Source organism: Monodelphis domestica, chromosome 5 (genome assembly GCF_027887165.1).
Source record: "Monodelphis domestica isolate mMonDom1 chromosome 5, mMonDom1.pri, whole genome shotgun sequence".
Lineage (NCBI taxonomy): Eukaryota > Metazoa > Chordata > Mammalia > Didelphimorphia > Didelphidae > Monodelphis > Monodelphis domestica.
This window is the reverse complement of record NC_077231.1, coordinates 173,281,641-173,307,490: the sequence shown is the minus strand read 5'-3', so window position 1 is coordinate 173,307,490 and position 25,850 is coordinate 173,281,641.

The window sequence follows — 25,850 nt, the reverse complement described above, 5'->3', positions numbered from 1 at the left end:
TGTGTCTCTTAAAAATTCCTAAACAATAAGATTAATTGTATTTTTTTTTACCTTTCCTGTACAGCCAAATCAGGCCCATCAAAACTGAATTTTTTATACCCCATTGTAAATAAAATGACTCCATTTAGATGTGCAATTAAATTAATTGCTGACTTTATTGGGCAGTAGAGAATTTTAAACTTTGCATTTGTAAGCCACACATTTAAAAAAAATAAAGTAGTTTACAAACATTTCACATTACTCAAAAGAGCAAAAGCAAGAGGGAGGAGGGGTAGAGAACAAATGGTAAAGAGATTAAAAAAGGAAAATGGATTGTCAAAGGTAATTATTGGGAAGTGGTAAATGTAATTAATAAGATATTTTAATTCCCTTTTAATTATTTTTGATTCAAGTCTGTGAATGGAAATATTTGAAGTAATGCATTGCTGGAATTAATCTCCTAAAGGCCAAAGTGACTTATTTTTCATTTGCCCTAAAATCCTAGCATTCTACTTTAGTGACCTAACAACAAATCCACTGCGGTTAAAGGACTAATGTAATTTATAAAATATTCTGCCTCTTAAAAAGTAACCCAGGTATCTTACAAGGAACAATCTAAGTGAAAGGACTAAAAATATACACAACGGCAATAGCAATTAGAATCCGTAATAAAAATCACACATAAAATCACTGTACCATGCCAAAGGCCTTTTGAAATAAAAGTGTTTCACAGAACATAAAAGGGGACTAATTCGGAGCTTGTCCTCAATTGGAAAGAGAGGGCATTCCATAGCCCCAGGCTAGGAGACAGAAAGAAATTCTTAGTTGCATTCTTGAAAGTTTCAGTTCACAAAACCTCTTCCACTAGGATTCCCTCCTTCCCGGGCTGTATTTATCTCCTTTTCCCACAGACTTTCTGCCTAGAGAGTATAATCACCAGCGAGAACTTTAGCTTTGAAGGTCAATTCTAAATCTCTAGATAGATGTTTCACCCGCATTCTATCCCCTCATGGACCATTTAGCTTCATCCAGAGAAATTCGGTTCCCAGACAGAATGCAACCAACTGTCTCCCAAATGTTCACTATTAGTTACATTGATGACAAGGTAAGAAATCAAGGAGGGCTCGGATCAAATCACCAATGCTACTTAAGAGAGAGGTCGGGCTGGGAGCATCTCCGAGGGTTTGCTTTTCTCACAGCTGTAGAAGCAGCTACATCTTTGTTCAAGACCTTTTCCACCCAAATCTACCAGGTTATATTCTGGACCTCATGTTAATAGAAAGAACAAACGGGGCAAGGCAGAATCAGAAACAAATATTTGAACTATGATTTCAGAAGCACACTTCAGTGAGGTAGAGGTTGTCATTATTATTACGCCCATTTTACAGATGAGGAAAACGAGGTTGGAGGGATGAGGTGACTTCTCAGAATCCAAGACAGGAATTCAAGCAGTTCTCCTGCCTCTGGGTCTAGCACTTTTTCTACTCACAGGCACCTAAGTAGCACTCCCTGCCCTCCACTCCATCTCTCCTCTCTTACTGCTACCATCCTAATGCAGGTCCTAATCTCTTCACATCCCAACTATTGGGCTAACCTGTTAGTTGGTTAGTTGATTCAGGTTATTAACCACTAACCCTAACCCCACTTCAGATTATTCTAGTCCATCTTCCATTGAGTTGCCAATGATTTTTTTTAAATGTATGTTCCTGTCTTGCCCCCACTCCATAAACTCCAGTGGCTCCCTACCACCTCTAGGAGGAAACATAAAATCCTGTTTGTATTCAAAGACCCTCATGACCTAGCACAGATGCTTGCCTGTCAATCTTCTTGGGCTTCATACCACTACCACTGCTCATCATGTACTCTCCAGTACACGAACACAATTACATCTCCTGATGCCGGACATTTGCATTGACTAGTTCCCCTGCCTGAAATGTTCTCCATCCTCATCTCTGCCTCCTGGTTGCCCTGGCTCCCTTCAAATCCCAGCTAAAATCCTACCGATTACAAAAAGCCTTTACCCAATGTCTCTTAGTTCAGGTGCCTTCCCTTTGGGGCTTATTTCCTGTTTTCCCTGGACACAGCATTTTAGTTAGTGCCTTGCTTTTTGTATGAGTTTTCTTCTATTAGACTGAGCTTCTTCAGAGCTGGGACTATCTTTTTTGCCTCCTGTTGCATTCCCAGAATTTAGGATTGTGCTTGGCACATGGTAGGCACTTAATAAATGCTTATTAACTGACTTACTGAAGTCATTAAACCTAATTTTGAAAGCTGCCTCAGGTATTGTGATCCCCAGCAAGTCTGACCCTGACTCAAGCAGACCTCTGCTGCCTGCCTCACTTTCCTTCTCTTTAAAATAGATTAACAATAGCATCTATTTCACCAGGTTGTTGTGAGCGTCCAATGAGATGACATAATTAAAGTGCTTTGCAAACCTTAAACCACTAGATAAATGTTAGCTATTAATATTATTATTATTATAATACTCTGCCCTACATACTTCTCTATATATGATGGGAACTTAATAAATGTATATTTAAGTTTAGTTCTTTGTATAATAATCTTTTTCTGTGATTGACCCACATTCACCCTAGGTCAGGGGGTTATTAGCTTCTTAATGGAAAAGAACAATTTAGGGGTAATATTCATAAAATCTCAGCTAAAGATAGCTCAAGGGAAAGAGAAAGACATTTGGAAATGAACAGATGGGGAGAGGGAGAGAAAAACTGAGATTCTAACCCATTCTAACCCAACGAGAAATCATTCCTTGAGGTTTTTAGGTCAGCAAACTGAAAATAGGAAGATGCTTGAGAAACCAGCCCTTCTACATCCATATTCTTCCTAAAGTCTCTTTCCCTGAATATTCCAGGTATTAAATATCAATTAATAGAAAGTCAATATAATTTGTTTCCCAAAAGACCTAATGGGCCATGTGTAGAGCTTAGGATTAAGATGAGTCAGTCCTTCAGGAGATCCTATGATCTTCCCTGTTTAGTACTATCCATTTACTACATTAGCTAATTATCAGTTTGGAAGGAAAGGGAAGCATGATCTGATAGAGGATAGGGGGAAACAGAAGGATGAAGCATAGGAGGAAGACCAAGCCCAGAGAAGCAAAGGGAAGAGAAGATAGAGAATGGACCTTCTGGATGGGACAACAGCTAAGGAAAGGAGGTCCATGTAGTGTCCCTGTCCCTTAAGAAAGCTGGATGCTCAGGAAATAGAAGGGCTCTATGGCAGATTCTAAAATCAGAGTTTTACTCATTGATTCTTTGGTCATAGTGAGTTTGTAAGTTAATGGAATAAATTGAAAAATGAATTGACTTCTTTGCTTATTAATTCATTGTTCACAGATTTAGACTGAAAGATCTTAGTAATTGTCTAAGTACACACTGAATGATTTGCCCACACTTTGCCGCTCATTTCTTTCAGTCATATATGACTCTTTGTGACCCCATTTGGAGGTTTGAGGGCATAGATTTAGGAATGTTTTGCCATTTCTTTATCTAATTTATTTTACAGATGAGGAACTGAGGCAAATGGGCTTAACTGACTTTCCCAGGGTCACAAAGCTAGTACCTGAGCACAGATTTGAATTCAGGTTTTCCTGACTCCAGGTCCAACATTCTATCTACTGCTCTACCATACTAAAGCTCCCCAAATCCCTAGGTCATATTTTAGAATCAATATATAATTCATGAACTACAAATTGCCAACCCACATCCCTAGATTACACATTAAGAATCTGATATTAATGCTACCAATACAAAGTATTTTAACAAGGCATCATACTATAGTGGAAAAGAATGCTGGACCTGTAGGCAAGAATCTTGGATCAAAATTCTGGCTCTAATACTTCTTAGGTATATGCCTTTAAGTCATCTAATTTTGCTTCATCTGTAAAATGAAGATGATTAAATATGTAATGCCTAATTCATAGGGTTGTTATAAGAAAAGGACTTTATATAAAGTACTTTATAAATATAAACTATTATTAGTGACCTTGTACAAGTCAATTTTCTCATCTATAAAACAAGGAGGTAGACTATGATTTTGTTCATTCTCATCCATTTTAACTGAAATTTTAGTTAGGCACCAGTCATCAAGGCATGATGTGAATAAATTAAGCAACAGGGAAACAGACAAACATTGTAGTCTGGTCACCAAGAGCTTAAATTCTGACAGGGTTCACAAATATACATAGGTTTCAGCTTTGCTTGTCTTGATGCGTTGATAGACAAGCATCCATATATTTTATCCCACTAAGTAGGAAAGTCTTCCAGAAGGAAGGAATGAGAAAATTAGAAATGAAAGGAATAATTATGAAGATACTTGTTCCAGTAGAGGATATAGGAAAGAAGATGTATTCATAGCTTTTAGGACAGAATTTTAGACCTAGAAAAAACCTCTGAAATTATCTAATCAAGCTATCATTTTGTTTCCATTTTTCTTTCTTCGATTTTATTGTTGCCTTCATTTTGAAAATTCAAGTATATGTTAGTATATCATGACCTGGTGAACCATAACAATAGCAAACAACGGACTTTGTATGAATGACTCCATCTGACATAATATCTAATATTCCACAAACAATATTCCACAGACACAAACATGTCTTCCATTTGACAATGAGAAAAATAATTCTTCTTTTTTGGGGTTTTGGTTTTTTAAAATGTTTTCTGGGACCAAGTTTGGTTATGGGAAACAAGTATTTACTAAGCATTTACTGCATTCCAGGCACTTTCCTAAGCCCAAGGGGGCTGCAAATACAAGCAACAAGAAAATCATTACTTGGGGAGGCAAGCCCTTACTTAGGGAATTTACATTCTAATTGGGTGGGTGGGGCATGGAAGCAAGACATAAATGGGAACTGAAAATATGGAAGTCAAGGGAGAAGGCTGTGACTTGCTTAAGGTCACACACAGCTAGTAGGTATTTAAGGGCATGTTTCAAATTCAAAACTTTCCATGTCCAGAATTCTATCCATAATGACACAAAGCTTCAGCCATAAAACACATTGCTCCTGTATTAGCTAATAAATTAAAGCGACAATTCAAGTATTACTAGACAACAGACCTATGATCCAATACCCGCCAAAGGCTTACTTAATGCAGCTAATATTTTACAGAAGCATCCTAATGACCATGTAAACAAATAAACTATTATGTAGGCCTTAAGTTTTCCAAGGTCTTTCTCTTTGTTAATTTAAATGACCAGCAAGCAAAGCACAAAGGTGACATGATCTGTGATATATATATATATATATTTATATATATATATATAGTGAGTAGCCTAGGGCTCTGATGATGTCATCTCCCTTGGAACTGCTATTACCTACAGATGTCAGGTCAAAACAAGGATGCAGATTAGTTCCCTGACAACTTGGAAAATAAAGGCATTTTTATCCTTTGCTTATTTGGTAGCATACAAAACCATCACATCCAGGTTGTGTTGTCTTAGGTGCCCACCTCTGGAACAAATGTTTATTTTTTTAGCATTCCTTTCATTAACTCTAATTGACTCTCCATCAGACTGTTCATAGCTTTCCTAAATCTTTAACTCCATCCTGAGACATTCTTCATCAACCCTACCTTCATAGTAAGGACCCAATTTCTTATCTTACTAACAAAATTGAAGTCATCTATTCCAAGTTCACTCTTGTCCCTTTTTCCATATCTCAGTTTCTTACTTCTCCACATTCTCTCATCCTTTCTTCTCATTTCTGATGATGGATCTTTTCCTTTCCAAAGCTAACTTTTCCATTTTATTCATTCTATCCTATCACTCTCCCTCTCCCTAGAGGACAGCCCATATCCTTCCATGATATTCCTACATCAAGAGAACTCCAGGAAATCCTCTTGTGGTGAACTTTTGGGAAAATGTAAATTGAGAAGATGGATCAGTAGTGATTCGAATCTTTGAAAGAAATATTCTCATTTATGAGATCAAAGAAGCCTGCAATATTGACATATATTCTAGGCCTACAACCATTAACAGGCATAAAGTAGACGCTTACTAAATAGTTCTTGCAATGCTTTGAAGTGAATGAATCTGGAACTAAGCAAGAATAATCCATTTCTATGTGTTATTTTTTTTCAAGACAGCATCCTCTTTGCCAGTCAGTGTCCTATTACATAAGAAGTTACATGATAAATTCCAGGAAAACATTTGTCTCTGCAAATAAATGTGTTTGCTTTCTTAGAAAAAGAAAATTTGTAAGCTGGCACATTTCTCCCTTTGCCTTAGATCCCAGTGATGCCTCCCCTGCCTTTGCACCTACCCCATCCCCAGTGCAGACTATAAGCAGGATCTAAGATTCTGATTAGTGCCTTCCTGGGGTGGAAACTGAGTTCACATCTGTGAAATCTCTGGAGGGAAAAAGCATGACTATTAAGAGAACTAGATACAGATGTAAGTGGGAAGATGGATTATGGATATAGAGTACCAGTCTTGAATCTGAAGAAGTCAGATCAGTGATCACATCGGATTTGATAAGAGGAAAGGTCTGAGGATGATTAGAGTTATTAAGCATTGAGGTAAGCAAAAGAGAGACACATTTATCAGATATGTCTTCATTTTCCACTTTTAGTTATTTTGTATGTGCTCACACCATATTTATGCCAGTAAGTCATTCGTGGGCTTCTTACTCCAGCTCAATTTAAAGTCTCTTTTGGAGAGTTTCTACTCCCTCCCGTTGTCTCTGTTTTCTTTGATCATAAGATCAAATATTTAGAGTTGAAAGGAACTAACCAACCCTCTCATTTTACATATAAGAAAACTGAGGCTCAGAAAGATTGGAATAGCATATCAATTCTGACTCACGATCTTCTAACTCAATGAATTCTGACCCAGTGAAGGTTTCATTGCATCCCTCTTTGTAATGACCAGAATACTAACAATATCAAGTAGTTTCACTTCAGAAACCTTGTAGTATCTCTTAGATGCTCTTCTTTTTCTTCCATTTTGTATTGGTTAATTTGGCAGATAATTTTAAATCCTTTTCTGAGTGAATGGGATATGAAGTCACAAATAATAATTATTATTTCCAATGTTGTTCAGTTGTGTCTGACTTTTTGTGACCCCATTTGGGGTTTTCTTGGCAGAGATAATGGAGAGTTTTGTCATTTCCTTCTCCTGCTCATTTTACAGATGAGGAAACTGGTAATAATAATAACAGAAAAATAATAATAATAGCATATATATAGGCTTTTAAAGATTGCAAAGTACTTTATAAATATTATCTCAGTTCACCTTCAACAACAGCCTTGGGAGGTTGGTACATTATTATCCCCATTTTATAGATGAAGAAACTGAGGTATACAAAGATTAAGTGACCTGCTCAGGGATACAATCCTAGGAAGGGTCTGAGGTAAGACTTGAACTCTGATCTTCCGAATTGTGGTTATTATTGCTGCAAAATAGAGATAAGGCTTTTTTTTTTTAAAGAGCCTCAGATCAATTTCTATCTCTGATGCATACTAGCTGTATGACCCTGGACAACTCAATTTAAGGACCTCCAGGCAACTCACTGTTATTATATTTCTGAAACCTTAGTGTAGCCGCCTACCATACCAACTCCATTAAAACAAAAACAAACAAAAGGAGACCATAATGAAATGTTTTAATTACAACAGTTAAACCAATAGTTGTGTGCTGAGCTAAATGGTTCTTATCTATGTTCCTAATCAAATGTACAAATTACAGAGAAGGTGTTCTACAGAGTAGAACATTTGCCAATACCCAGTACTAGAGGGATTATCCTCACCAAAAGTTCTTGATACTCATGAACCCATACCAAATTCAAGCCAAAGTAGATGAAATTTTCACATTGAGGGTGAAGCTGCCCAAGGCATAAAAGGTTAAGGATTCACCCAGGTTCACCTAACTATTGTCAGCCACAGGACTTGAACTCCAAATCTTCCAGCACTCCTTCTATGCCCATGCTATATCTAGTGTGTGTATACATATGTACATATGAATATATAAATGGATTTTTATATATGTATATATATATATATGAAGGTAGTAGAATTCCTATTCTTACATGTGCATACACAGATAGAGGCAGCCAGGTGGCTCAGTAGATAGAACAATGGGTCTGAAATCAGGAAGATCATCTTCTTTAGTTCAAATCCAATATCAGACACTTGCCAAATCTGTGACTCTGGGCAAGTCACTTCACCCTGTTTGCCTCAGTTCCACATCTGTAAAAGGAGCTAGCAAAGGAAATGGCAAATCACTCCAGTATCTTTGCCAAGAAAATCCCAAATGGGATCACCAAGAGTTGGACATAATGGAAACAACTGAACAACAACAAAAACATATATACATATAAGTATTAGAAATTTTACTATTTTAACTAATGATCTCTACATTTAAATGATGAAATGAAATATATTTCTTTTGCCATTTTTCTTCTTTTTACTACTTGGAAATTTCCTCCAATTATGTTTAAATGGAATGTTGTGACTCCAGAGATAACTCTGTTCTTGATAATGAAGTGTTATTGTATGTAGCATAAAACTATACAAAATTAGCATGTGATTCATATCTCAACCACAGAAAGCTTTGCTACTAATATTTTTAAATTATCTGTCAAATGTAATTTTGCCTTTTAGCAATAATTTTGTGGTGTGAACAATAAAGGAAAACTTTTAAACCAACCCATTGTGATGATATATCGTTATATGGTAATTAGTGTGATTTTTGCTATGTAGATTTTAAAATCTTATACTCAGTAATTCTGAACCTAGATAGGAAAAGAAAAAAAGCTGATTTCTAATTATGAAAATAAATTACTACATGGTTAATTTGTAGCCCAATATGCTTCAAAACCAAACCCAACCACCTCAGAGAACTTTGTATCCAAGGGCCATTGAACATCTAAATTTTCTTTGGGTGTCAAGTCCTTGACAAGTTTTGACGAATACCATACCTTTTATTGTATACACAAGGAAATGCTCAGTTGGTAATCACTTAAAGGATTTTTTGTCAGGATGGTATACAGACATTGTGTACTAATTTTGTTGTTGGTGTTTAGTTGTTTTTCAGTTCTGTCCAAATCTTTGTGCAACATTTGGGGTTTTCTTGGCAAAGACTCTGGGGTGGTGTGCAACTTCCATCTCCAACTGAGGAAAACAGGTTTAAGTCTCTCATCCAGGGTGACACAACTAGTAAGTGTCTGAGGTCATATTTGAACTCAGGTCTTCCTGACTCTTTATTTCTTTCTACAATATCACCAAGCTGCCTTGTTGTATATTTATGGGATCTGATTGTAGGACCTTAAAATCAGTCAGAAAATACTTATAAAATATCTATTTTGTGTGCCAGAGTGCTAATCCCTGAGAATCCAAGGACAAAAAGAAAACAGTCCCTGACTTCACAAAGGGAGCTTACATTCTTATGAGGGCAGTAACATTTACATATACAGGAGTATATAAAACAGATGAGAATAAAATACAAGGCAAGCTCGGAGTACAAAGCATGAGTAGCAAGAGACATCAGGAAAAACCTTCCACAGTAAGTAGAGCTTGAGTTGACAATTGAAAGGAAAAGGGGGTTCCAAGAATCACATCTGTGCATATAGGCATTCCAGCCAGGGAGTATAGCTAGGACAAAGTCATGAAGAGGGGAGATAGAGGATTGTGTGGAAAAGAAAATTTTAGAGGGAGAAGACCACTCCATACACCAATATCTATATACCAGGAGCTCAAGGAATGACAACTTCAATGGCCAGTGGCAAGAGACCCTGTAACTTGTGGGCTTTGGCTTACTCTTTATTTCTCTGGATTCGATTCTAAAGATTGGATGAAATCATCTAAGAATGTCAAGCTATTGTTGCTGTCATCTCAACTTTTGTTTTAGCATCCCCAGCAATAAGCCCAATACTTAGCACCTAGTAAGTCCTTTAATAAATGTCGATTGATTGTCCCAAGGAAAACATCTCTGGATAGGTTGCTACACAGTGGAATTGCTATACTGCCAGAGTGCATCAGGAGACTCCTCGTACTAAAGAGGGAATGTTCATCGAACTACAGGGATTCAAAACACAACTTTATCTACTTGCCAGAGCTGGCCTTCGAAAAACTAGAGTGAGACAGTGACAGAGAAGGTGCTGTAATGAGTTCCTGGAGCCAAGTTAACTAAGTTTTTGCAAACATGAGCTCTTTGCAAGTGCAATGTTCCAATTGAAGCTTCTCTGAAGACTCTCAGGGTTTTCACTAACATGAATCTAGGGCATAAGGGAGAATCTCCCCAGAGGTGTTCATTCTAATTAAGAACGATAATAAAAATCTCCATTAAAACCCTTACTCTGGGCTACACATTAGGACCATGACTAGAGTGACATCAGTCTTTCTTCCTGGTTTAAATGTCTCTATTTGCTCCATTGCAGGGAATATTAAACTGTGTTCTCTGGAACCCTTGAGTCCTATAGGAGATTTGCAGAAATGTACAAAAACTGGTTTGCAATGGCACATGATTCATTGGGAACAAATCATCTCTTTTTTTGTGGGAGATGAAATAAGAAATGTAAAAGCCTCAATTAAAAATTAAACAAGCTCAATTTCTTTAGGTAATGGGGCAGTGCTTTTCTACAAAAAAAAAAAAAAGGTATTATGATTACTTACCAGTAATCCAGTAAGTCCAGTAAGGTGGGAGTTCATAGAAACTAGATGGAACTCAGATTTCTGTAAGTTGAAGCTAACTCATCACTCCAGTTCATGGAGAAGAATATATTTACTTTGATATTTCCATGGAAACCTTTCCTGATTCCCGAACTACTAATGCCCTGCCACCTCACATAGCCTTGTATTTATATTATATATTTTTTGTTTATAGTTAAGAATAATGATAATAAACATTTAAATAATGCCTTAAGGTTTGCAAAACATTTTAATATGATACAGTTGATTCTCATTATTCATGATATTTATGTTCTATAAAGTCTCTGTGAATAGTGAATTAGCCAATACTGAATTATTGCTCCCAGGGGTAATACAGAGATAAGTTCTTGCAAACCTCTGGCCAAATTTACTTTAGCACTTTCTGGAGCAGTCTTACACAGAGATCCATGAATGTCCTCTTCCTTTTTCTGGATGCACCATATTGTTAATTCATTAACATTGAACTCATGGCCAAAAGCACTATAATTTATGCCTGAACAAAACTTATCTAACATATGTATTTCTTTATGAGGCACATCACAGTCTTCTTGCTCTTAGGAACACCAGGCAACTCTTCAGCACTAAGCTTGGAAGCTACTTTAAACAGTGAAATCATCCACAAAAAGCACAAAAATGCAAAAAAAAAATAGGTGCCATTAAATAGACACACAAAGGATAATTTCTTTACAAAATGAGACCTGAAATTAGAAGGCAGAGAGAAGCACTTTGTTCTACCTCAGCTGAGACCATGTACATTATTAGGCAACTGAAATTTGTCACCATTTGTACATGTCCTCAAATGACTAGTGAATGTACTACAAGTACTGATTTGGGGTTACAAATCAATTTTTGTGAACCAAATTCACAAATATAGAATCCATGAATAATGAGGATCAGCTATAATTTTTCTTCCCTTTTCATCACTGACCTGAAAGGGCTTTAAAGGAACTAAGTGTCTTATATTTTAAAAAAAATAACCCTCTTGCCTTGACTTTCCCATCTTATATCTCATCTCTCTTTCATAGTTACTTTGTAGAAAAAGCTGTCTGCTTTAATGTCTCTCTCTCTTTTTTTTTTTACTTCTAAATCCTTTGCAATCTGGCTTTCAACTTCATTGCTCAACGTAATTGTTCTTTCCAAAGTTATGAATGACCAATAATTTCCAAGTGTTATAACTTTCTATCTTTATCCTTAAACTCTGCAGCATTTGGCACTGTTGCCTACCCTCTTCTCCTGGTATTCTTTCTTCTCCTGGATTTCATGACATTGTTCTCTCTTGGTTTTCTCCTACCTGTCTAAAAGCTCCTTCTCAGGCTCCCTTACTGGATCACCATCCGTATTTTGCCACCTAACTCTGGGTAAAGCCTGAGGCTCTGTCCTGAATCATCTTAACTTTTCTCTCTACACTTTCTCCATTATTTCACCAGCTCTGGTGGATTTAATTATCATCTCTACTCAGATTCTTCTGAGACCCATATGTGTTCTAGGGACATATCACCCTATTGCAGTGTTGATGGACCTTTTAGACACAATGTGCCATGCCCCACCTCCCCAGAGACTGGGTTGCCCCTCCACCACCACCTTACCCCAGATAGGTGTGGGAGAAAGGGAGAGGGTGGTCCAGGTGCTCTGCTCAAGGGAAGGGAGTAAGCTGTCCATTGGGCTGCTAAGCAGAGGGAGACCCAGAGGAGAGAAGGAAGGGAACAGCTCCACCTGACCTATTGCATTTTTCTAATCAGGAGGGAGATGCAAAAACCTTAAATAAAATACTAGCAAAGAGATTACAGCAATATGTCACAAGGGTTATTCACTATGAGCCAGTGGGATCTATACTAGCAATTCAAGGCTGGTTTATTATTAGGAAAACTATCAGCATAATTGACCATATCTATAATAAAAGTAACATAAATCACATGATTATCTCAACAGATGCAGAAAAAAACCTTTGACAAAATACACTACCAATTTCTATTGAAAACATTAGAAAGCATAGGAATAAAAGGGTCTTTCCTTAAAAATAATAAGTAGTATTCATTTAAAACCATCAGCAAGTATCATTGGCAGTGGGGATAAGTTAGAAGCCTTCTTGATAAAATCAGGAGTGAGGCAAGGATGCCCATTATTATTTAATATTGTAATAGAAATGCTAGCTTTCGCAATTAGAAGAAAAAGAAATAGAAGGAATTAAAATAGGCAATAAGGAAATTAAATGATTACACTTTGTGGATGATATGATGCTCTACTTAGAGAATGTTAGAAAATCAGCTAAAAAACTAGTTGAAACAATTAATAACTTTAGCAAAGTTGCAGGATGTGAAATAAATCCACACAAATCATCAGCATTTCTATATTCCAACAAAATTCAGCAGCAAGAGTTAGAAATAGAAATTCCATTTAAAATCACTCTAAACAATATGAAATCCTTGGAAATCAATTTGCCAAAACAAACATGGGAATTATATGAACACAATTACGAAACACTTTTCACACAAATAAAGCTACATCTAAACAATTGGAAAAACATTAATTGCTCATGAGTAGGCCGAGACAATATAATACAAATGACAATCCTACCTAAATTAATTTACTTATTCAGTTCCATACCAATCAAACTACCAAAAATATTTTATAGAACAAGAAAAAAAATAATAACAAAATTCATCTGGAAGAAAAAAAGGTCAAGAATATCAAGGGTAATAATTTTTTTTTTTTTTTTTTTTTTTAAATATATTTTATTTGGTCATTTCCAAGCATTATTCGTTAAAGACATAGATCATTTTCTTTTCCTCCCCCCCCCCAACCCCCCATAGCCGACGCGTAAGTCCACTGGGCATTAGATGTTTTCTTGATTTGAACCCATTGCTTTGTTGATAGTATTTGCATTAGAGTGTTCATTTAGAGTCTATCCTCTGTCATGTCCCCTCAATCTTTGTATTCAGGCAGTTGCTTTTTCTCGGTGTTTCCACTCCCATAGTTTATCCTTTGCTTATGAATGGTGTTTTTTTCTCCTGGGTCCCTGCAAGTTGTTCAGGGACATTACACCACCACTAATGGAGAAGTCCATTACGTTCGATGATACCACAGTGTGTTTGTCTCTGTGTACAATGTTCTCCTGGTTCTGCTCCTCTCGCTCTGCATCACTTCCTGGAGGTTGTTCCAGTCTCCATGGAACTTCTCCACTTTATTATTCCTTTTAGCGCAATAGTACTCCATCACCAACATATACCACAGTTTGTTCAGCCATTCCCCAATTGATGGGCATCCCCTCATTTTCCAGTTTTGGGCCACCACAAAGAGCGCAGCTATGAATATTTTTGTACAAGTCTTTGTGTCCATTATCTCTTTGGGGTACAGACCCAGCAGTGCTATGGCTGGGTCAAAGGGTAGATATTCTTTTGTCGCCCTTTGGGCATAGTTCCAAATTGCCCTCCAGAATGGTTGGATCAGTTCACAACTCCACCAGCAATGAATTAATGTCCCTACTTTGCCACATCCCCTCCAGCATTCATTACTTTCCTTTGCTGTTATGTTAGCCAATCTGCTAGGTGTGAGGTGATACCTCAGAGTTGTTTTGATTTGCATCTCTCTGATTATAAGAGATGTAGAACACTTCTTCATGTGCTTGTTAATAGTTTTGATTTCTTTATCTGAGAACTGCCTATCCATTTCCCTTGCCCATTTATCAATTGGAGAATGGCTTGATTTTTTGTACAATTGATTTAGCTCATTATAAATATGAGTAATTAAACCTTTGTCAGAGGTTTCTATGAAGATTTTTTCCCAATTTGTTGTTTCCCTTCTGATTTTAGTTATATTGGTTTTGTTTGTACAAAAGCTTTTTAGTTTGATGTAGTCAAAATTATTTATTTTACATTTTGTGATTCTTTCTATATCTTGCTTGGTTTTAAAGCCTTTCCCCTCCCAAAGGTCTGACATGTATACTATTCTGTGTTTACCCAATTTACTTATGGTTTCCTTCTTTATGTTTAAGTCACTCACCCATTTTGAATTTATCTTGGTGTAGGGTGTGAGGTGTTGATCTATTCCTAGTCTCTCCCACACTGTCTTCCAATTTTCCCAGCAGTTTTTATGAAATAGTGGATTTTTGTCCCAAAAGCTGGGATCTTTGGGTTTATCGTATACTGTCTTGCTGAGGTCGCTTTCCCCCAGTCTATTCCACTGATCTTCCTTTCTATTTCTTAGCCAGTACCAAATTGTTTTGATGACTGCTGCTTTGTAATATAGTTTTAGGTCAGGGACTGCAAGGCCCCCATCATATGTGTTTTTTTTCATTATTTCCCTGGATATCCTTGATCTTTTGTTCTTCCAAATGAACTTTGTTATGGTTTTTTCTAAATCAGTGAAGAAGTATTTTGGTAGTTCAATGGGTATGGCACTAAATAGATAAATAAGTTTGGGTAGGATGGTCATTTTTATTATATTGGCTCGTCCTATCCATGAGCAGTTAATGTTTTTCCATTTGTTCAAGTCTAGTTTTAGTTGTGTGGCGAGTGTTTTGTAGTTGTGTTCATATAGTTTCTGTGTTTGTCTTGGGAGGTAGATTCCTAGGTATTTTATTTTGTCTAAGGTGATTTTGAATGGGATTTCTCTTTCTAGTTCTTGCTGCTGAGCTGTGTTGGAGATATATAGAAAAGCTGATGATTTATGTGGGTTTATTTTGTATCCTGCAACTTTGCTAAAGTTGTTGATTATTTCAATTAGCTTTTTGGTTGAATCTCTAGGATTCTTTAAGTAGACCATCATGTCATCCGCAAAGAGTGATAACTTGGTCTCCTCCTTGCCTATTTTGATGCCTTCAATTCCTTTATCTTCTCTAATTGCTACTGCTAGTGTTTCTAGTACAATGTCAAATAATAGAGGTGATAATGGGCATCCTTGTTTCACTCCTGATCTTATTGGGAATGCATCTAGTTTATCCCCATTGCAGATGATATTAGCTGTTGGTTTTAGATATATACTGTTTATTATTTTTAGGAATGACCCTTCTATTCCTATGCTTTCTAGTGTTTTTAATAGGAATGGGTGTTGTATTTTATCAAAGGCTTTTTCTGCATCTATTGAAATAATCATGTGATTCTTGCTAGTTTGCTTGTTGATGTGGTCAATTATGTGGATGGTTTTCCTAATGTTGAACCAGCCCTGCATCCCTGGTATGAATCCTACTTGATCATGGTGAATGATCCTTCTGATCACTTGCTGGAGTCTTTTTGCTAGTATCCTATTTAAGATTTTTGCATCTATATTCATTAGGGAGATTGGCCTATAGTTTTCTTTCTCTGTTTTTGACCTGCCTGGTTTTGGAATCAGTAAGGGGTAATAATTTTTAAAATGTGAAGGATAGTAGCCTAGCAGTACCAGATCTTAAATTGTATTATAAAACAATAATCATCAAAACAATCTGGGGCTGGCAAAAAAATAGAAGGGTGGATCAGTGGAATAGATTAGGGGTAAATGACTTCAGCAATTTCGTTTTTGATAAACCCAAAGATCGCAACTTTGGGGATAAGAACTCTCTGACAAAAACTGATGGGAAAATTTGAAAACTCTATGGCAAAAATTAGGTTCAGATCAATATCTCAATATCATACCCTTTACCAACATAATGTCAATATATATATATATATATATATACACATATATATCATTTAAACATAAAGAGTGATATTATTAGTAAATTAAGGGGACATAGAATAGATTGCCTGTCAGATATATGAAGAAGGAAAGAATTTATGACCAAACAATTGATAAGAGAACATTACAAGACAAAAATGAATAATTTTGTTTATATTAAATTTAAAAGGTTTTGTACAAACAAAATCAATGCAACTGAGATGTGAATGGAAACAACAAACTGGGGAAAAATTACAACAAATTCCTCTGATAAATGTCTCATTTCTCAAATATATAAAAACTAAGTCAAATTTATAAGAATTCAAGTCATTCCCCAATTGATAAATGGTCAGAGCATATGAATAGGAAGTTTTCAGATGAACAAAACAAATCTATTAATAATCTTATGAAGAAAGGTTCTAAATATTAAAACAATTCTTAGGTATCACCTCACACCTATCAGATTGGCCAATATGACAGTAAAAGAAAATAATAAATGTTATAGGGAATGTGGCAAAATTGGGACACTAATGCATTGCTGATGGTATTGTGAATTGATCCAACCATTCAGAATGGCTGAACAAATTGTGGTATATGATGTGCTATAAGGAAAGATGAAAAGTATGATATCAGAAAGAATTAGAAAGACCTACATGAAATGATGCATAGCGAAATAAGAACCAGGAGAAAATTTTACACAGTAATTAAAATACTGTAGCAATGATCAAATGTGATAGATTTTGCTACTAACAACAGTACAATGATCCAGGACGATGCTAAGGGACTTATGAAAAAGAATGCTATCTACCTCCAGAGAAAGAACTGTTGGAATAAAAATGTAGATGAAAACATATTATTTATCACTTGTTTATTTGGGTATATGATTTGGGGTTTGGATTTTATAAGATTAATAATTTACAAAAATGAATAATGAGGAAATAAGTTTTGTGTGATAATGCATGTATAACCCAGAAAAAATTCAAAAGAAAAATGAAAGGTAAAATTAAATTTAACTCAAAGCCTTTCTATATGAAGATTTTCCCAATTCTCCTTATACCTTCCTGCCCTTGTATTCATCATATATGTATTTTGACTACAGTATAATACATACATGTTCTTTCTTCTGATAGACTGATTATATGTTCCTTATTGTCTGGGCCTCTTTCATTGCTGACTTTCTATCTACAGTGTCTAACATAGATTAAGCAAGCCCTATATAAATGCTTCCTGATTAATTGATTGATGCCTTGATTTGTAGGATAAGATCATTCTGGAGTTGGAAGAGACAACTGAAACTCTAACTGCATAGAAATTCCCTCTGCAGAATCCCCAATGAATAGTAAAATAGCTTCAGCAGGAAGATCTCTAGTATAAGAAATTGACCACCTCTTGGCAGAGCTGACTTCACTTACTTATACAAGTAAAATATTTAGGAAGAGTTTTCTTTTCAATTATCCTAAACTTGCCTCTGTCCAACTTTCATTTTCTTAGTTGGGTCAAATGCCTCTTCCATTTGACATCCCTTCCAAAATTTAAATATTTTTGAAGATTTATCTTCCCCAAATTAACCACTCCCCCTTCTCTAAACATTTTAACAATCAGTTCACCTTCCTATCCTCACTTGTCAATGTTAATAAAATATAAATAATCTCCATGGTCTCTTCCAACTCTTGAGTCTGTAACTCTTTACATTTGTGCCCTTATAATATGTACTCAATCTTATTAGTTCAATCATCGCTCTGTATTAAGATCATTTGGGTTAATGACATTTGCAATCGAATGTGTTAGTTGTCCTGCTCAGCTTCATGTTCTCTACAGACTCAATTAGTAAACAATTCTTCAAGAATATCATTTAAAAATATGTTAAAAGCAAGAAGCCAACAAGTTCCTGGGGGCTCTTCATTGTAGTGCTCCTTCTGTTAATTTGTACTCTTTAGGTCTGGTCATTCATTTAGTTCTTCAACACACCCAATTGACTCTAGAATCCTACAAATGAATTTTTCAGATACTTTGCCAAAATTTAGGCCACGGGGCAGCTATCTGGCTCAATGGATAGAACACTAGGCCTGGAAATAGGAGGAACTAGATTCAGATCTGGCCTTACACGCTTCCTTAGCTGTGTAACCCTAATCAAGTTATTTATCCCAAATTCCTAATCCTTATTGTTCTTCTGCTTTGGAACTAATACTTAGTATCCATTTTAAAGGTTAAAAAAATAGATCCCTATGCCTACATTATTCCACTGATCTCCCCATATTGTTCATTTGGACAATAAGGGAAATGGAATTGATCTGATTCTTAATGAAACCAGTGACAATTTCTCATTCTAAATATTCAAATTAACCTTTAAAAGAATTGCAAATTGTTTATATATGAGTATGTGTGACACCAGAGTGATAACAATACACTAGTCACTGGAGTGTTCCTGTTATTGACAAAAGCTCTGGTGTCCATTTTTCTAACGTTTGCTCCAAAATATAGGCTCTAATCATAAAAATGTGCCTTAAATTAGCAAAAAAAAAAAAAAAAGCTTTAAGTATTTTTCAAGGAAGACTAATGCAAAAAGACATTAAATCTTTGTAGAAAGCAAGATTTAAGCAGAATATTCAGGAAAACATCTTAAAGTATTCTTAAGCTCTAGGACATATTGCTGAAAATCCACAAGATTTCTTTTACTATAAAATTTTAAATGAAGTAGAAATTCTTTTTTTCCTGGAGTACCTTGAAGATTATTTTCATAAATACCACTTATATCACAAAAGTTGCATTTACTCTGAGTGAAGAAGGAATTTAAAGTCTGCTCCTACTGGGTCTCCTGACTTGACCAAGGCTGAAAGTACAGGGCTACTCACCAACTGATTCCACTGTTGAGCAACAGGAAGGTTCACCATTACTCAGACAGTCTAGTGGCCATCTCTCCAACTCTTTCAATTCCATTTCACCATATTGCTCTGAATTATTTACCAGCCTCAGCTTCCTTCAAAGCAGAGATTAGAGCCTTGGGCCACAATCCTGACAAAGTCTTTCCATCTTAAAATAAAATACAGCTATTTTGCCCTCTTGGATGTTCTGTTATTTTCTTATTTTTTAAATGCCTCTGTCACCTCTCCTCAATTCCCAGATCTGTATAATCGTTAGAGTTCCAGAATAAAAAAATATGAAAATATGAAAATGCAACCTAGTTACATATTAAGTCATTGACATTCTTTCTCAAATTAGTTGATGAAATTAGCAAGGTCAAGGGGAACAAGACTCCAGAAAAATTCTTATCTACTCACCCTCTTTAGGGTCACTTCATTCTGGTAAAAAGCCCCAAATTCCTATATTTTAAAGCATGGTCCAGAAATCCAAGACCTGTTTCCTACACATCTCAGTTGTATTTTCTTAAAGCTATCATTACAGCCTTAGTGATAGTATCTTTCCTCTGAAAACAACATACATATACTTTGTATATGTCTTGTATGTGTGGAAAGGAAAACTGAAGCAAGTTTTGGACTTTTTGCCACTCAGGTGGAACAAACAGCAGTTGGAATGTTAGAGAGAAGATACTGACAAGAATGACAGTTGGTGGTGGAGGGAGGAGAACTTGGAGAGTGACAGTTGGTCTCGGGGCTCTCTTTCCTGGCCCTCGGACTAGAAAGAACTTCTCTCCCTATCTCTGGATAGAAGTCCCTCTCTTCCTGGACTTTTCCCAACTGTGTGCTCTACCTGGATTCCTGTGATTGTGTCATCAAACGAAAGAATTGAAGGGTAGCAGTTTGAACTCTAAGGCTGGTCTTCAGGGGCTTTAGCCCGAAGAGACAAGCCCAACCAGCTCTGAAAGTCATAACCTTTTCTTCCTCTTGCTGTCTACTGCTAAAGACTTTGAATTTAAGAAAACTAGCACAGATTAGCTTAGACAGGAATAAAAGAAACCCTCCACCAGCCTGGAAGGCCTGGCCTCAGCTAAAAAGCTGAGAGAGACTCAAACCCAATCTAGGGAAATCCCAATATCCTCTTCCCTGATATCTTCTCAATCCAAACTTGTTATTAAAATTCCTCTTTATTTAAATAACTACAGTCAGATTAAGAGGACTATTATTTCAGGGGGACATAGAGGGAGCTGAACCCAAGGACAGCCATTCAACTATAAATGGTCCTCATCAGACCCCTGCTGAATGACCTTGGTCTGGGGAGAGGCTAGTCCCTCGGGGGGGGGGGGGGGAATCCGTGCTTACCTGCTCTGGGGTACCTTCAACATCAATCCATAGAGAAGACATCCCCTCAGGCTATCATAGGAGGTCTATTTCTTGGGAACCCTAATTTTCAAAGATAGCCTCACAGCAGGGGGTATTTTTTCTTTACCTCACCGGCAGCCATATTCCTTCTGTCCCTTCAATTACTCCATTCCCTGTTACAAAATCTTCCTTCTCTTCAATCTCTACAATTCCCTTTTAAGTATCAGGGTTTTTTTCAGTTTTCCTTTCCACATATGTACATAGTTGCTTGCATTGTGTCTCCACTAACCTATGAACTCCTTGAGGAGATGTATGTTTTACCTCTTTGTGTTTCCCCGGAACTTAGCACAATGCCCAGCCCATAACAAATACTTCTAAAATGCTTGTTGACAGACTAAGAAAGAACAAGGATACCTGCCAATGGCAAAATCAATCAATTTTCTTTAACAATCCTCTTGAGAACCAAATGAAAATGAATGGTTTCCATTAAACCAACTCAAGCATATTTTAGAGGCAGGATAGTATTATGTCTAGAATGCTGAACTTAGAGTTAGGAAGGACTGTGTCTCAATCCTGCCTCAAACTCATAACAGCTACATGGCTCTGGGCAAGTCATTTGACATCCCTTTGCCTCTGTTCTATCTGGGAAAAAAAGAGGATAAACTAATGGTCAGCCCACAGAGTTGTTCTGTGGATTGAAACATGCAAATTTCTTTAAAAACATTAAAGCAGTGTAAGATAAATGCATATGTATATATTGTACACATATATTATACAAGAACCATTATTATTGTTGTTTTTAAAATAGAAATGAGGACACATTGAAGACTTGGATTCTAGATCTAACTCTGCTTTTTACCCAGAGTGACTTAAAACACAAGCTTCTCAGTATCCCTATTAACTAATTTCTTCATTTGTCAAATGGTGGGCATAATAACAATTGCAGATATCTCATAGAGTTATTTGGAGTATCAAATGAAATGAGATGATTATTGATTAAGAACTAAAAGCATCTTTAGGAATGCATCCAGCCCACTGATTGCAAAATGGCTAAACAAGTTATTGAACATCAATGAAATGGGAATATTATTGTGATGGGAAAAGGTAATATTGTGAATATAGAGAAAAGTAAAAATACACAGGAAGAACTAGGAAAACAACATCTACAAGAACTCCATCCATAATAATGTGAATGGAAAGTACAACAAAACAATAGAAATTGAATGTTGCAAAATATTAGAATGGCTCCAAAGAAGAAGTATGAGAGCACCCTTCTCTCCAACTCCCCTGTAGAATTTCTGATGATACATTGGTTAGTTTTGCTGAACCTGTTTCCTTTTATGTGTTATTATGAGATGACTTTCTGGAATAGGAGGGGAAAGGAAGAAAGAGGAGGAGGTATACATTGGGGGAAATAGTTTATTCAAAAACAAAAAATATACAAGAGAACATTTAATTTAACACTCTCATTTTGCTTCAGAAAAAAATGGCTTCAAGGAGTAGTATGACTTGCCCAAGGTCACTCAAATCCAGATTCATTCTTTCTTACTCCTATATGCTTTTCAACAAACCAAAAGGTGTGAAGAGCACTTTGAAAAGTTAAAAGCATTTTCAAATAGAAGATATTACCGTTTTTATGACTAGCTTAGGAAGATCCATGCCAGGAAATACACAGATAGACTAGATGGCTTTGCAAAGTTTCTTCCACAGCTGAGATTCATCCATATTAAATAGCAAGAGAGCAGCAGAATCTGAAATAACCCAATATTGCTGACTCCTAAACTGTTATCATGATATCAAGTCATATACTCAGTAATTTCCTCATAAGAGTCCACATCATCAAATCTAATTAAATTCTGAACTTTCAGGAAAGGAGCCTAAAAGATACAATATTACAACAGATGATTTGTTTTCAACTTTCAACTCTACTTTGCACTTTGTTTCTGAGGCATTCTTGACCTAGACACTAACTCAAGGTTTTGCTATTTGTTATTCACCTCTATGTGACTATTTCTTCCACCTTTCATGAACCCTTATACAAAATTCATACTGTCTAACTTTGTCCTAGAAATGATATTCACTTCTAATTTCGGATGTGATCTTCACTCTAGCAACCCCTCAAGTACACTGTAACCTTCCAGTCATGGAAAGCTTTAGGGAGCAGGTCTCATTTAATATCAGTGTCTACCCTAGACCCTTCTCCCCTCCATTTCAAGGGTATTAATGTATCCAGATACCTAAAAAACATCCACCTCTACAAAACAAATTTTTGTAACATTGTCCTCAAATAGTGATCCAATGTTAGTGGTACAGTAAGACTATTATATGTTATGTTACCATAATTAAGATACCTTAATTTTGATGGTCCTTCAAGTTTCCATCCTTATTTTCCCAATTTCAATATCACCTCTATGCTGGTGATTCCTCCTCTTCATTTCTAACTCATTTTTCAACAAGTTACATAAACATTTCTAGTTTCATAAATGCTTAATGGTTATCTCCAACTCAACAGTCTCAAACTCATCTTTCCTATCCATCCTAGTTTCCTCTTAACTGTCATGCTTAAAACCTGAAAAATTTAGTCTTTTTTAAGCTGATCACTCTATTATTCCTGCAACATCCAAAATGATTCACATTCATTTTTCCTCCCTTTGTAATATCTCTAGAATTGATTTCTACCTTTCCCTTCTAAGGTTACTGCCCTAAACTATGTCACCCATATTTTCACCCATACATTGCTATCATTTCTCATATGTAGCTTTCTTACATCTAGTTTCACCCTTATTCTTTTTCACCCACCCCAACTTTCATATTGCTTTCAAATTAGTCCCCATAAAACATCATTTTCATTACATTACTCTTATATTTAATAATCTTTGTTGATGCCATATTGCTTTTTTGGGGAATGAACCTGAATTCAAGAATCTGGATCAAGTGTCCCCATCTTGCCTATAGAACATTATCTTCAACCTCTCCTCAACATTCACTTTCCATTTTAATCAGGTGAATCATTTTTTGCTGTTTTCCACTCACTCTACTTTCTGTGCTCTCCTTTCCTACTTATAATCTGCTCTTCCTTTTCCCTCTAGTTTTTTTTAAATCCCCAAACTTCAATTCTACCTTCTCTATAAATTCTTCTCTGCTCTCTACTAACCTCTAAATTGTTATCCTTCAGCTTCCCCTGAATTCCTATTTAGTTGTTTTTTGATTCTTTGTTTTAAGTAATGATAGATACTTTATGACCTCATTTGGGGTTTTCTTGGCAAAGATATAGGAGTGGTTTGCCATTTCCTTCTCTAGCTCATTTGACAAAAGAGATAAGGAGGTAAACAGGATTAAGTGACTTGTCCAGGGTTACACAGCTAGTAAATGTCTGAGTCCAGGTTGGAAATCAAAAAGATGAGTCTTCCTGACTCCAAGCATGACACTCTATCCACTTCATTAACTTGCTGTCTGCTTTGAATTCCTCTCATGGATGAAACAATGTGTGTTACAGTTTGGATTAATACAAAGAAGTCTAAACCTAGAATCAAAAAGACCTGGTTTCAAGTAATTCCTTTGACACATTATTCACCTTCACTGTCCTAGAAAAATGTCCAAGAATAAAAGTAACAGACAAGTTGTCCATTTGAATCTTTTGGGGAGTTTCCACACTGATGAAAGTCAGACAATGGGAAAGACAGGCACTTGTTTTTTAAGTTTGTTTGTTTTTTAATTGTCCTCTAATTTTTCCATTAAAGAAACATGACATCTCTCTAACTAGAGGACAACCTTCTTGAGGGAAGGAATCATGTACTTTTACCTCCTGCACAGTACCTATGAACTCTACAAAAGGCCCAGATAAGCCTGACACATTTTCTTTGTATCACCCTCTGTATCTCACATAATGCTATTCATGAGGCAAACTTAAAAAAAAAAAGACTAATAAAGGAATAGCACTTCTTTTATTTTTTAAAACAAATTCCATCATTCATTTGTGGGTAGGTGAATGCCACAGAATAAAAGCTGCTTGAAGACAAATTGTTTTGTTTTGTTTTCATATCCCCAGGGCTTACCAAAGCTGGAACATAGTAATCATGATGAATTTGTGATGAATGTTTAATGGAAGAGTCTTTTTCTTCATCTATTTTCATATTTCCATGAACCAATTGAATGAATGCCATACTGACTGATCAAGTTAAGTGTTCACCAAGTGTCAGATGCTTGGCAAAAACTGGGGATACAAAGAAGACAAAAACAGTCCCTGCCCTCAAAGATCTTATATTCTAAGGGGAAAGACACTATATGAATCAATAGCTACTTACAAGATAATACATGTTTTCGTAACTGTCAAACTTCCTGGCACTCTCTCTGGTTTTCTGTTTTAGGGGTAACAATATTTTAATGTTGCTGTTACCCATGTGTTTCTTTCTGGGAATAATATGATCTCATTTTTCTTTCATTTCTATGAACAAATTAAAAATCATTAAGATGTGAAGCCGTTTTCATTTATTTTAATTACTTTATAATTCCATCCACTTATAATACATTAAAATATTGCCCACAAATTTGAAAATTATGTGGTAATAAAATAAAAGTAATTAAAAAATCAGGCATTATCAACAATTTCAATATCTGTTGCTTTCCAAACTTCATATGAATCGTGTCAGCAGGAAGCCTGTCCAGACTCAGGAGAATAGCTGTGATCTTTTTCTTGTGGGAAATTCAGTGAAATGAATATGCTCACGGAGGCTATCTTTAACAAGACAGTGATGGAGTTTGCTTTTCAAAACTGAAAATCCCTATGTGGTTGAAGAGTCCCCAGATCCATCACAGTGGGAAAGCAGCATATCCTGATTAGCTGCTTTTTTTTAATTCCAAATACACTCTTTTCCCTAGGGTCTTCCTCAGGATTGAATATTGAATATATCAGCATGGACTCTATTCAAACCCAGGGCTAAAGCATGATGGAAAGATGTTTTTTGAAAATCAAGAGGTTGAAGATAGAGGTGAGACTACCTCTCAATCAAACTTCTTTGAATCAAAAGGACTAAGGTCAGACTTACCCTTTGTGAGTTTAGAAAAATCTGACCCTTACCTCCCCAAAGGAGGCTGAGCTATTTCTACTCTGGGTGTATGGAAAAGTCTTAAAATATATATGAGTTATCAGTGACTGTATGTGCATATATATGTATTTATATATGAATGCTCATTTTATTTTTATCTTCCAGTGACAAAATTTTGGATTGTTATGCTATTGCAAATAAAGAAAAGGCATAAACCAGTTTATTTTGCATAGATTTTTTCTTACCCAGAATACAGAGTATGGTTTTTATATACTTTTTTTGAAATTGCCTATTACATATCATCTAAAAACACA